The sequence below is a fragment of the Oenanthe melanoleuca genome, chromosome 6 (assembly GCF_029582105.1).
Source record: "Oenanthe melanoleuca isolate GR-GAL-2019-014 chromosome 6, OMel1.0, whole genome shotgun sequence".
Lineage (NCBI taxonomy): Eukaryota > Metazoa > Chordata > Aves > Passeriformes > Muscicapidae > Oenanthe > Oenanthe melanoleuca.
This window is the reverse complement of record NC_079340.1, coordinates 28,705,070-28,718,812: the sequence shown is the minus strand read 5'-3', so window position 1 is coordinate 28,718,812 and position 13,743 is coordinate 28,705,070.

Below are 13,743 nucleotides of genomic sequence, written 5' to 3'. Positions count from 1 at the left end.
GGAGTTAACAGAGTGTAATAGGATTAAACTTGGCTGAATTCAGAGCAAATAGTAAGATTTGCTTTCTCAGAAGTTTGAGATTTGGCGGTTTGGCAGCTCAGTAAGAAATGAAACCTTAAAAGGGGTGGTTGGAGTATATTTAATCACTATTATTATTATTAATAATATTTCCAAAAATCCCTGGAGTGCACAAGGCCCTTAGACAACCCACCTGCAGAAGAGGGAACATGTATGGAGGGTGGCTGCAGGCTGGAAGGAAAACCAGCTGTGGACTGGTCATGTAGTGCTGCCCTGTCTGGGAGTGTGGTGTGGCTCTGCCAGGCTGCCCTGGTCTCCCTCCAAGACTTGAGATCACCAGCACTGCCACAGTGAGGGATTCAGGACAGCTGCCTGCTGCTGGAGACAGTGAGCATAAAAACTTAATGCTTGCTATGTGTGGAAGAGAGAGCAGTTCCATTTGCACAGGCAGCAAGTGCTGACTGTATCTCTCTCTTTCTCTCTCTTTTTTTTTTTTTTTTTTTTTTTTTTTTTTTAATTCTTGTAGCAAGAAATAAAGGTGGAATTCCTTGAGCTTCCTGGAAAGTAAGTCTTGTTGGAGGAAAGCAGTTTTATTTCTTTCCTACTTCCCTCACCCCATCTCACTCCCTCTCCTGCCTCCCCAAAACAAAGAATGTTATAACGTTGTCCCAGTCCATTAACAAGACCTGTTCTGCTTTTTTTCCCTACAGTATTTCTTCACCCCTGAGCTGGAATGGTCTCTCACTTTTCACTGTGGAAATGCAAACAGTGTATGAGGATACAGCTTGTGGAGCAGATACTGCCCTGACCCTAAGGCTGTCCTGCATCCCATGGAAAGGAACCAGCCAAACTCCCAGTGAACATGTAAGAGAAATACAGAGAGAGGTACAGAAATCTTTTTTAAGTTATGCTCAAAAATATTGTGCATCTATCCAGAGAAGTCTTAGTATTGAGACAGCCAGGAATTCAATAACTTCTGTGGTGGTGCTGGCACCACAAAAAGTGGATCCCCCAAGGGGAGTGGATTCAATGACTGAATCCAATGCTGGTTTTAAGTGGGCCTCCCTCAGGATCTTCTGAATGCACATGACTGTGATGTTTGCTGGCTTTTTATCTTCTCTCAGCTGTTTTCTCTGGACCTTTCTACTAGAGTGTGGATTATCTATAGGTGAGGTAGCACACTGCATGTTGAGAAATGTACTCATGGTCTTCAAAATTTATTAAGAAATGAGGGTTGTTCTCCCTGGTGAAGGTAGCAGTTTTATCATTAGATAGAGATGAAAATAAAAGCCATCAATGCTGCAAATTTTTATGCATGAGTTCAGGCCTCCTTATGCAGATTCTACCTCAATGGGGCTCAGCCTGAGGGCAAAAAAAGAAACTGAAAATCTTCTCCATTGTAATGATTGCTTGAGTATGTCTACACAACTGCAAAGCTCTTGACATCAATAAGCAGAACTGACAAGATGTAATGGCATATTACTGCCTGCAAAGGAAGGCACTGCACTTCACTTTTCCAGTATTCCTCTGCTGCTGGATTTAGTATCACATTACAGGAAGCCTGACTAAAACCTTGGCAAGACCTAATGATCTCATCTCTTTGCTGTTCTGTTTTATACACTGATGTGCAGATGCTGATCTGCTTTGGGGAAAGCATAGGCTGGCTCTGCATCTTTTGCTATTCAAAAAGAACAAAGTTTCAGAGCCCCATGTCCCAGAAGACCTATGAGGATGAAGCTTTGGACCATATTTTATCTCTTCAAGCCAAGAGTATCTTCAGGAGGAACTGTTCAAAGGATAATCTATTTTTATTGTGCTGGTTAAGCTTTTAATGCCATAGGAAATCTGAGGGGTGCAGCTATGAGTCTCTGTGTGGTTTATTACTGAAGCATTTAATTAATGTTCTCAAATATTGTGTTTCACACTTAGTGAAAAAAACCACCCCAACCAAATTAAGAAACAAACAAAAACGTTTTAAAAATAAAATCACAAACCTCTAGTATCTGTAATATACAACAGAGGATCCCCTTTTTTCCTACATGAAAATCTACTTAATTTTATTATGACCATTCTGTATTTGCTTTTCCTTCCACTCAGCTGTCTTAGTCTACAGCAGCTATTTAGCAATAGCCTGTTTGGGTCTACATGTTGGTCCAGCAAAATCTTGAAGGTTACTCCTTGGCATTTTAAGTGCATTTCCAAATAACTTGTTTTTCAAGTTCTCCACCTGCTACCTCATCATAGCACACAGGAACATATGCACTGTTTGCCAGACCCATGCAGGGCCTTGTTTCCTTGGATGAGCTAAATCAGGAAACAAATGTAAATAAAGCAGAGTGGAAAAGGCAAATGCAGGAAAGGCACTGAAAGTTTTCTTACCAGATGAAAATAAGGAAAAAGAAAGCCATGTGATTAATTGAGCATGAAATCTTCAGATGAAGAGGATCAGATATTGCTGATTCTCATTATCCATCATGAATTCTGGACTAGAGAAGCTCTGGGTCCATCAGGGGTATTGCTCAAACTCTGAGCAGCTGGCTCTTGTAAAAGAGGTGTGTTTGCACAAAGACAAGCACTCCTCAGAAAAGCTGAGCCAGAACTCTTCACAGCTACCAAGAATCATTTTTAGACTGTTTACCCAAACCCACTGCTTCTAAACACTTCTCTGCTAGAAAAGGGTACTTTGTATTGTTGGTAAAGGGGAAAATGAGGAAGTGTGAAAGATGAGTCACAAAGCCACAGAAAGAGAAAATGTAGTGACAGCAACCACAGCACCCTCAGTGCCCCTGTGCTCCTTCCACAGCACCTAATGCAGCTTCCTGCAGCCTCCAGCAAGGGCTAAATTAGCTCAGTAGTGTGGATCATGGTTAGGGATATTTATTCCAGCTGCCCCAGATGTGTCTACATGTCCCACTTATCTAACCAGCCTGTAATTTTAGTAAGCACATTCATCCTGATCTTACACACATGACTTCAGGGCTTGAAGACCTAAGCTCCATCTCATAGGATTCAGGTGACTAAATTCCTTCTGAAAATATGAACCAACTTGGCTGATGTCTGAGGTGAGAATTCAGGCAGGAATCCTGGCATTGCTGTGTCACAGGGCTGTTCTCTCCAGGTCTGGTCTGCAAATCATTAAAATACCCTCCTTAAATGTTGAGATGGGACAGATTCAAAGCTGGGAATATTGAGCCCAGGCAGAGAATAACACAGAAACAAACTATTGAGCCAGAATTATGAGCAAGGAGGGAAGACAGGACTGTGCTGATGAATTCTGACTAAAACTTTTTTCTGTAGGTAACACTGGTGTCAAACCCCCCCTCCCCAAACGACAAGGAAATGAAATACAAAATGTAAACTAGCTATAGATTGTTACTGCTAACTCTACTAAGTGTAAAAAGTGTGGAAAGCAAAAGGGGAAAATCAATGGTGTGAGAAGGACAGCAATAAGTTGCTTTTAAATCTTCATTGCATCTCTGTGATCTCCTCTTCACCTAAATTTGAACCTGTGCTTATTCTTAATGGCACCTATCTTGTGTCAAATGAAAAATTTCCCCCCAGTAAACATGCATGAAGAGAGGACATGAAAGTTACTGTGAGTAATGAGTCATGCTGATGAGGGTAAATCTAGGAATCAAATAAGAACTTGGCCTTGTGAAAAACCAATATTTTCATTGTTCTGAGAGGGTTTCACAAATAACTTGGCATACACATTGAAAATGTCCTTGATAGTGCCCTTCTGAGAACGAGAAAGCAGGGGAGCTCACATTACAGCATCAGATCTGCTGAGCAACTGGTGCAGAGGAAGCATTGATGGCCACAAATCTCCTGTGTAAAATCAAACACAGACAATTACCTCGGTTGTGAGCCATGGTGGTGTAACAGGCTTCAGCCAGCAGCCTGTCCAGCTGCTCCTTGGCACAGATCCTGAACAGAACTTGCAGTTGGTCCTAAATCTTCAGCTACTTCCCAGCCAGGAGCTGTACTGATTGCATTAAGCATTCACAGAGCTGCTGATTGCTGCCCTTTTCCAGGAGGTTTGGGTAGCTCAGCCAAATTGCCATGGACAGGCTCTTTCCCAGGCTTTCCCAGCAAAGCAGCATGAGTGGAGGGGGGATACAGTCCTGAAGAAGGAGAACATCCCAGACAATTGCCATTAGGAACTGAGCTGAATTAGCTGAATTAGTGTTCCCATCCTGATCGAAGAGAGAGGAACACCCAAATAAACCAGCTCTGCCCAGCCCAGTTCTGTTGCACAAATGCATATCTGTGAATCCCTGCTAAAGACCTCTGGTGTCCCCTGAAGAGCTTTAGAATGGGACAGAATTCAATCCTTTTACCTATCCACTCCTTCCACCCACCCTTCTGCATACCCTGTTATTGATAAGGCCTGCTGACAAATCCCCACTCCTTTTTTTACCTACCATTCCTCTCAACATGGAATTTTTACGTATTTACCTGTGATTCCCTTCCCCTGCCTTCAACATCCTTTGTGCCCAAGCTGCTGCAGAGATGGACCAGAGCCCTGTGTACATAGCAGAGTGGATAATGGATGGCTACACTCTCATTCTCCCTCCAAAGCAGATCATTTCTGCATGGTACAAGCAGTATTGCCAGACTATGTTTTAAGCATTTAAGCTGATGAAGCAAAGATTAGCATCTCAGAAGTCTATTAACAAACTTAGGAGGGTTGTTTTTTTACCCAGTATGTGTGTTTATATATAATTAATGAAGTCCAAGGCTTGCAGTACATGCCTCTATCACTCCTGTATCACTCCTGTGTACAGCAGTTTATAAATTATTGCTGTTATTCGTCCTTGCTCTTTGTCTGTAAAGAAGCTAACAGTGAAAAGGAAGAGCTTTCTGTTCTTTTCAGAAATGAAGCCCCAGTATCACTCTTAGCACAGGGCTGAGCTCAGCCTTTTTCTACCTGTTTTACCTGCCTGAAATGGACATTCTCCTCTCAAAGTGTCTGAGTACTGCAGGGTTGAGGAATCAGGGGAAAGCAATAGGATTACTCTGAGAAAATAAAGAAAAATGCTGGGTACAAGGAGGTCTGGAAGCACAGACCTGCCTTAGCTCAGTCTTTATGCTGGAATCAGCAGGGGATGAAGCTCTGGGGACACTGGTCCAAAAGAGCAAGGAAATGCAAGAAAACCTCGCAAGCTGCTTCATTTCTCAGAAAAATATTATCATTCTTCCTGCTCCTCCTCCAGAAACAGCCATTTCGGGTCCCTGAGACAAACCAAACAGTTTTCTGTTGTTTTTGCTCTCTTTATCAAGCTCATCATATCAGGCTCTCATAGCAGCTCCCCCACTGCAGCACCTGCTGCAGTTCACACAGCTTTGAGGAGCTTTCCAGCTTCCTCCTCCTCCTCCTCCTCCTCACCACCTCACCTTCTAACTCTGCTTCCCTAGCCCCACTCCCAGGCATGATGAGCCTCCCCAGTCTCTTGTTTTCTTCCATTTTGGTGGATTGTTTGCCATATCCTGCTCAATTTTTTACCCTTTTTAAATTCTTTCTATTCCCACAGCACTTCTGACTCCTCTCAGATGAGAGCAAGCTCTGACAGGTTGATTTTTCAGACCAGCTGCCTGTTGATAAATAATGATGCAGTATTTAGTGGATATTAACTGATTGCAGGGGAAAGCAAGCCTGTGGTGATCTGCAGAAAGGCAAGGCAGGGATCATCCTTTCAAGCCTCAGCAAAGGAGTTTTGTTGGATGATTAGCTCACAGCAGCATCTGCAGTGGAAGCAGTTAATAGTTCTATTTAAAAAAACCCACGAACATAAGACTAAGAGCATTTAAAAATATCTGTTCCTAATGTTGCTACGGAGACCTTTATTGCAGCCTCTGCATGTGATGTGCATTGATTATATTCCTCATAGGTAACATTTCTCTCTCAGACTACCAGAAACTGAGAATACTCCCACTTGTACAGGTGGTGGGAGTGCTCAGGCTGTGGAACTAAACAGCACTTGAGACGAGCTTTACTCAGTTTCTCAACCCTTAAAATTGATAGATATACAGTTTCAGCACTCCATTAACAGTTTCTGGCCTTTGCAGATATCCCTTGTTTAATACATTCTGCCTTTTTTTAAAGCAGAAGGGCTTAGGATCAGTGCTTAGGATCATTGTAATTGGGGTGATAAATGCAGCAATCCTATTTTAAATGAAGGGTTATCATTCATGTGGCTGGTGGTTCGTGCATTTGGAGCTCCCTCAGTAAAATCTGAGTTTCAACATAGAGTATTCAAATAAAAACTGCATTGACTGCATTAAAGATTTTATTTGTCTTTAAGCTGAGCTGATTGGGTCACAGTACCAATGGCAGAAAATGTATTGCTGGCACTCATGTAGTTACATGGGCTGCTCTTTTCAAAAGCTTTTGAGAAAATGTTGCTGATCAAAAGCAGTCAAGTTAAAATCTTGGCAAAAAAAGCTCTAAGTTTTTATTACCATATTCTAAGCTTTACCCATTCCAATAAAAATAACATTATTTGGAAATATAGCCCCCACAGAACTTCAGTTTCACTTTTCAGATGACAGTTTTCATCTTCCTGGCTTTTTAAAAATCTTAATATTGACTTGGATTAAATAACCTTGCATGGATGACAAATTTTAGCAGAAATTATTCAGGAACCCAAGCTTCTTTAAGGCTTATTTCAGAGAAGTTTTAAATTTCATGTTGAAAATATTTGCTTCAGTTTTTCCATTTGTTAGATGTAGAGCTCAATAAGTAAATTCAAATATATGTGTAGAGGCTGCATTTCAGGCAGCTGTGGTTTTAGAGACATGCTTCTTAAATTAGGGGAATAACTGAAAAGTTGTAGGCTGGTGGTGGGAAGAAATGTTAATCTGCTGTGATGCTGAATACAACAAGCAGGTTCCTCATTTGTTTTAGCCTGCAGATTGGAATTTCACCTTCTCACTCAATTCAGCATCCTCAGCATCACTGAGTGCCCAGGAAAGGAGAGTGGAAGTTGAGCAGATCCAAAACTGACAAACATCCATGAGCTTTGCCTTCTGGCCTAATGATGCTACAGGAGTATAATTTGTCCAAAAAAGGGGAAATTGTTCTTCAGTTAAGGATTTGGAATTTTTGCCTTGTCAGAAGTTTGGAAGTGAACATGAAGAACCTTGATTTAAATTGCATTTCTGCCAAATATTTACATCCACTTTTATTGATAATACAAATTTTAGAACAACTTCCACAATCTGCTGATTTTCCTTACTGTTTTTCTTACTTATTTTTGTTACTTCCTTTGTGTAGGTGATTCACTTAGCCCATTCCTCTGCAATGTCTTATGCATAAAAAAATGTTAAAGAAAGTGTTAAAAACTTATGTCCAGGACTCTGTGTCAAAGTAGTCACTGTGACTGCAGAGATAATACAGTTATCCAACTTGCAAAATGTTTGTGACGTTAGGAATTGCTTCTGTCCTCTCAAATCTATCACTTCTTGAGTGTGAAACATGAGGTTGGGTTTCTGGGTGAATTTGGCCAATGTTTGTCTTGCTCTGAACAGTAGCAGCTCAGACAGAGTAGTGTGAAACCAGACTATTAAATAAAGTTTAAGGGAAGAATGGCAGGAATTGTAATGTTATGCTTTCTCAGCTGAAATGTGTTACTAATGGTATCTACAGAGATTCCAATAATATAGCTATTTGTCTCACACAGTTAAACAAAGTAACTCATGTTATGATAAATATGTAGCCCAAATTGATAAGTACATGTATTAAAATACAAACATATGTACATATATTAGAATTATAGTTCAGATATGATTGCAATGATTATCATTTGTCGTTAAACATAGTCTTGGGGATATCTGAAGAATATCTACTTGAGTTTGTGCAGAAATATGTTGTAAAGGGAAAAAAACTACATGTGTATAGATTAGCTTTGGGAGACCACATGTGTATTTTCTTTCTCTGAATACAGAATCATCGACCCAGGCAGGGGAAAACTGTTGTGAAAACGTGTTAGTAGGAAGAAACAGAAATGAGAATACGTAAATAAATGTTTCCATTTGCCTTCCCTGAGCTTCCTGCTGACAAAAGGTACTTTTCCCCTCAGATTTATTTACATCAAAATGCCTGGTCTACCATTGAGTGCTTGGAACAAGTTAAATGCATTTTAGCTTAAACTGCAGGGTTGAGGGGAGGAAGGGCTGACCAAACAGAAGGGAAGATGAAAGGATCTCTTTAGGCATCAGTTCAGCTGCACAAACACGTTCACAGATGCTGAGATGGACAGCCTTATGTACAGCCCTGTGAAGGTGCCTGAGAAGCCCAAGGAATGCCAGGGGGACAGGATACACTCGTGTCTGCCCACTGCACTTACAACAAACACATCTTTCCTATAAAGTACATGAACTGATCAGTAATTTCATTTTCTTTCTGTTTTAATGGCTTGAGACCTCATATGAAACTTAGCAGCAAAAAGAGACACTAAGATAAATAACAAAAATCGCAGAATATTCCTTTTCCAATAAAAGTCCAATCTGAGTTAAAATTTCTGAGATGTTCCCTCCAGCTTGGAGGACTGGAGCAGGTTCCCTCAAATATTCTATTCCTTTACTCCACTTCTCTTTCCAGCTGAGCTAGCATCAGGATGCAGGGGAGTGAGAGCAGCTACAGGAATGCAGGACTTGCCCCTGCATGTCCCCGAGCCCGGGGCTGGAGCTGCTGAAATTGGATTACTGAGTATTTGCAGCAGTAATCGCTCTCCTGAGACCAGGACATGAACTCGGGCTGGGATTGTGGCAGTGCCACGTGGCTGTTTCCCACTGCCCCCAGTGCAGCCCTTTCCCCCTCTGCTGCAGGACAGAGAGGCTGCTAAAGGGTCAGACACAGAGGCTGCTGAAGGGTCAGACACAGAGGTTGATAAAGGGTCGGATATAGAGGCTGATAAAGGGTCAGACACAGAGGCTGCTAAAGGATCAGATACAGAGGCTGATAAAGGATCAGATATAGAGGCTGATAAAGGATCAGATACAGAGGCTGATGAAGGGTCAGACACAGAGGCTGATGAAGGGTCAGACACAGAGGCTGATAAAGGATCAGATATAGAGGCTGATAAAGGATCAGATACAGAGGCTGATGAAGGGTCAGACACAGAGGCTGATAAAGGATCAGATATAGAGGCTGATAAAGGATCAGATACAGAGGCTGATGAAGGGTCAGACACAGAGGTTGATAAAGGATCAGATATAGAGGCTGATGAAGGGTCAGATACAGAGACTGATAAAGGATCAGATACAGAGGCTGATAAAGGATCAGATACAGAGGCTGATAAAGGGTCAGAGCTGATGAAGAGTCTCTCTCTGCGCCGCAGCAGCTGCAGCCCGGCCACGTGTGCAGCTCTGACTTTTCTGCAGGGGTGATCACCTCCAGCAGCAGGGAGGGAAGGAGGGAGGGAAGGAGAGAAGGGAGGAGGGAGGGAGGAGGCTTCTCACCCTGGCCTGATTTGGCAGAGCTTATCTGGAGGATAAGAAGACACAGCAGATGCTCCACAACCAGCGGCTGCCGGACACGACCCCACCTGTGGACTGATGCAGGGAATCACACTTTCAATGAAGGGCAAATGAGGCACAAACCCTCACAGGGACCCTCATCTCAAACCTCACATTCATCCCTGAAGTGGGTATTAACCCTTTAGCCAGTGAATCCTCGTGCAAACCAAAATTGCTTTTTAATGCAGTTTCCTGAAGCCTCTCCATCAGCCAGAGGCTGCTTTGCACTAATCCAGGAAATGAGCCAAGCATTAAAAAAAAAATAATATGAGGTTATGGAACATAAAAAACATATTGACCACAGTGTAACTATACTTGAAATGGATTAGGGGAAGTAGCTAAAGCAATCTCCACTCTGAAAAAGATAATCTGGGAGCTTGCAAGAGGGCTTTGGGGAGGGTGCCTGCAATTCTTCAGAGAGTATAAGGAAAAGGTACTGGAGCGAACACTAAATGACAAATGTGATAAACACTGTCCCAAACATATCACTTTCTAAAGCTTAAGCAAGCTGGCATTTACATGAATACCACAGTCAGCAAAGCAAATGCAGGAAAAAGCGAAATATGTGTGACAAGTCTCACTCGCATCTGTGAATTAAGTAACAGTTTCTGGACTTAAGATGTAACAGCAGACAGGGAATAAAGGAAATCTTCAGTTTGCCTTGCATACTGGTAATATTAAAAAACCTGAATTTGTTATATTTACAATTAAAATAGCTATTTTAATATTTATTTTTTTTAATCTTGGAAAAGTTATCTGAGAGCTACAGTTCCTATGTGTAATATCTTGTTTCATGATGTTATAAAAACCAGAGTCTGTGTAAGATAGTAACAGAATCCCTAATTAAGAACCACGATACTTTAAGCTTGAGTATGATGAGCTTCTTGAAATATCCAAAGCATCTTTACATTCAAAATGTTGAGCTCTTGATTAAACTAGCAGAACATACTTTAAAAAATAAAGATAAGCTTCAGTGAAAATACTGGGTTTGTATTTGGGCCAAACTAAATCTTGGATGCAAACCCTCACTGTCTTTTGTTTTGGCATGTTCTGATCCAAAGTGTTTGGGCTCTTACCAAACAACACAAGTGCTGTACTTGTTGCAGGTAAGAATGCAAAGCTGTTCATAAATGACAGTGTCCCTGTGGTGAGACAGATTATACTAGATCTGCAAATTTAGACACAGAGTTAAAAACCTCTTCTTTTTCAGAAGTGTTAATCTGGGACATCCACATCTTTACTCAGCCAATGCAGTTGTTTTGGTTTTTTCCTCCTGCTGCACACAATGTTCACAATTACAAAGTAAATTCTGTAGTTTCTCACTATCTCTGAAAACCAAGGGCTGGGTATCTCAGGTAGGATACAAAAAAGCAAGATGTAATATGCACACCCATCTTGAAAAAATAAGTCTTCCAGTGAGACATTTCTTGGATAGGAATAAAACCTAAAATTCTCCCTTGCCTTACATAAAAATAACTAGAATTTGGGGGATGCATGTGTCATATTTTTTAGAAGGATAAGTGAATGCATTAACGAAATAGAGCCAATGATTTATTCAGACTGACAAAATGCTGGTGGTTCTCTGTAGCACTATCACAGCCTAATTATGATTGAGTCACCAAACTGTATTTTTTCCAACAAAATTCTAAATGGGAAAATTTAGGTCATAATAGTGAAATACACTTGAGAGATTTGGAAATTAATATGGAGCCCCAAGCAATGGATCCACCTCTGGACAAGGAATGGGCTCAGAGGGAGCATGAGACAAATTCCTCCAGGTGAATTGAACAAATCTCCCCAGGGACCAGCTAAAAACAGGGTGAGCTGTTTCTGCCAGCTCTGGGAGCAGACTCACAGTGCAACCTGCCCCTTCAAAGGCAGAATTAAAACAAACAAACAAAGAGTAAGAAAATCTCATCTGATCCAGTTTTTAAAGAGGTTTATACCAATAAAATGCAGAATTGCATGATATTAATGTAACACTGTGCAGGCAGAGTTCAGAACTAGAACTGCAAGCAGTACTGATCACTATGTTTCATATATATATATGAAACATATATATATATATATATAGCTTTTTTTTAACATATCTTCAGCATTGGAGCAGACCAGCTGCTTTTTGTGCAGCATATCCTGTCTGAATTTGTAGATGCCTGAGGACAGTCAAAAGGAAAAGACACTCACCAGCTGTCTGTCACAGTGTAACTTCCAGCAATCTTTGTGTTTAATAGCCTTTAATGGATTGCTTTTCCCTCATGAATTTACCTAATCACTTTCTAAATCCTGTTTCATGCAGCACCATGAGAATGATAATCTAGTTTTGGTCTCTAAGAGATGTAATACAAAAACAATAGGAGGCCCAGGAAAGAATGAAATAATTTTGCCAACAGATATTACAAAAGAAGGCAACAATTCCAGTCTAGTGATGAAGAAAATTGCTAAAACCACTCATTACAAAACATCCTGCTTTGAAAAACAATCTATTTAGACTACTTTGCAGGTCTGAAAAAAATAAAACCCACCCCATCTGTAATTGCCTTTCCAAGATTGTGATGTGGATGTTTCCTTCCTCGGTGCCACAACATGAACTCTAAAGTGTGCAACTTTGCCTGGTCCTGCTGCCTGGGGTTACTGAAAATGCTCCTAAAGCCCAGTGACCCTTGGATCAGGCATGGATGAGATGAATTGAGACAAGTGTTCCCAAAGCACCACCACTCTTGGCTTAGAACAGGACAATTGCCTCAAACACATCCCTTCTGTGAATTTATGCTACTCACTATTATCAATTATGGAACTCTACATATTTTGAACTCTTTGTGCACTATCATTGTTGAAATATCCCACAAAATGTTGAAACTAATTTTGAAGCCCTACACTTAGTGATTTGCTGCCATCATGTACTAAATTGATTTATAAAGGAAAAGAGTATTTTCCCTTTTTAAATACAGGTAAAATATCCCTTTTAATAAACTATTTCCTAGTACTTTTTAAAAAGATCAGTATAAATATAGACCTTTTTATTTTACATGTCTTGAGTCCCATTTAATAATTTCCAGCTATTCAAAGAGTAAACAATTGAGTACATTCTAGAGTTTTACAAAGCTCTGTGTAACCAGGGTGAAACTGGTGAGACTACATAAACCTTTCTATTCATCTAGACTTCCAGAAAATGCAAATAAGACCTTCCAAATGGAAGGCAAAGTAAAATATGTTCTTAAAGGCCCTTTTTAGATGGCATTAACACGAATTTTCTTTTCCTCCTCTACCTGACAAATTTAAATATTTTTTCTTTTATTTCAATCCTATGTTATATAACATTTTTGCACATTTTGTATTCATGTTAACACATTTGCTTTTTCCTTCCATTCTCTCATTCCCATTGAAAATGCTAAAACATGCCTGATTCTTGCTCCATAATGTGACTTTTAAGATAACACAACTCCTGTTGAAAATGTTCCCGGGGAAGAAGAAAAGTGATTATTGAGGTGAACATTTCAGAGGGTCTTAAGCTGCCATCAGGTGCACAGGATGTGCCAAATTCCCTATTCTGCTTGTCTAACAGAAGAAAATACTCAATTGAGACATCTGCAACGTGACTTTTTTTTTTTTTTTTTTATCCTCCTGCTGTCCCTCCTGACCCAAAAGCAAGGCTGCTATTGCCTTTTTGAATAGATTAGTCCCTTATCTGAAAAGCCATTTAGCTGCAAATCCCAAACCTTTCCATTATTACCACGTATGCCAGTATTAGGACGGTAAAGGCCCGTAACAGAGCAGCTCAAATGTTGGACTAATGACCTCTCTGGTATTTCTATAGAAGGGCTCTGTTAAACACCCAGGCATTTCAACTTGCAGTCACAAGACCCATAAAAAATTCATACTCTGAATCTCTAGTTTCAAACCACAGCACTACATCATTAAGAGCTTTTCAATCCTCCCACCCCACACACTTTACAAAGGGGGATGGGGAAGAGAGCTTTTATCTTCTTGGTAATAAAATTTCACATTTTCTTCTCCTCTTGTTTGCATTTTTAAGTTGTTCTGGAGGTTGGGGAAAAACCCAACAACGTGAGCACGAGTTTTCTTTTATTCTATTAAAATATAACATATTCTAAGAACATTTAGCTAGGTATTTAGCTAATCATAAAAAACAGTGTAGGAAACAAGCTTAATCATTTAAGTAATTTTTTCCTCAATTGTAGTTGCCTT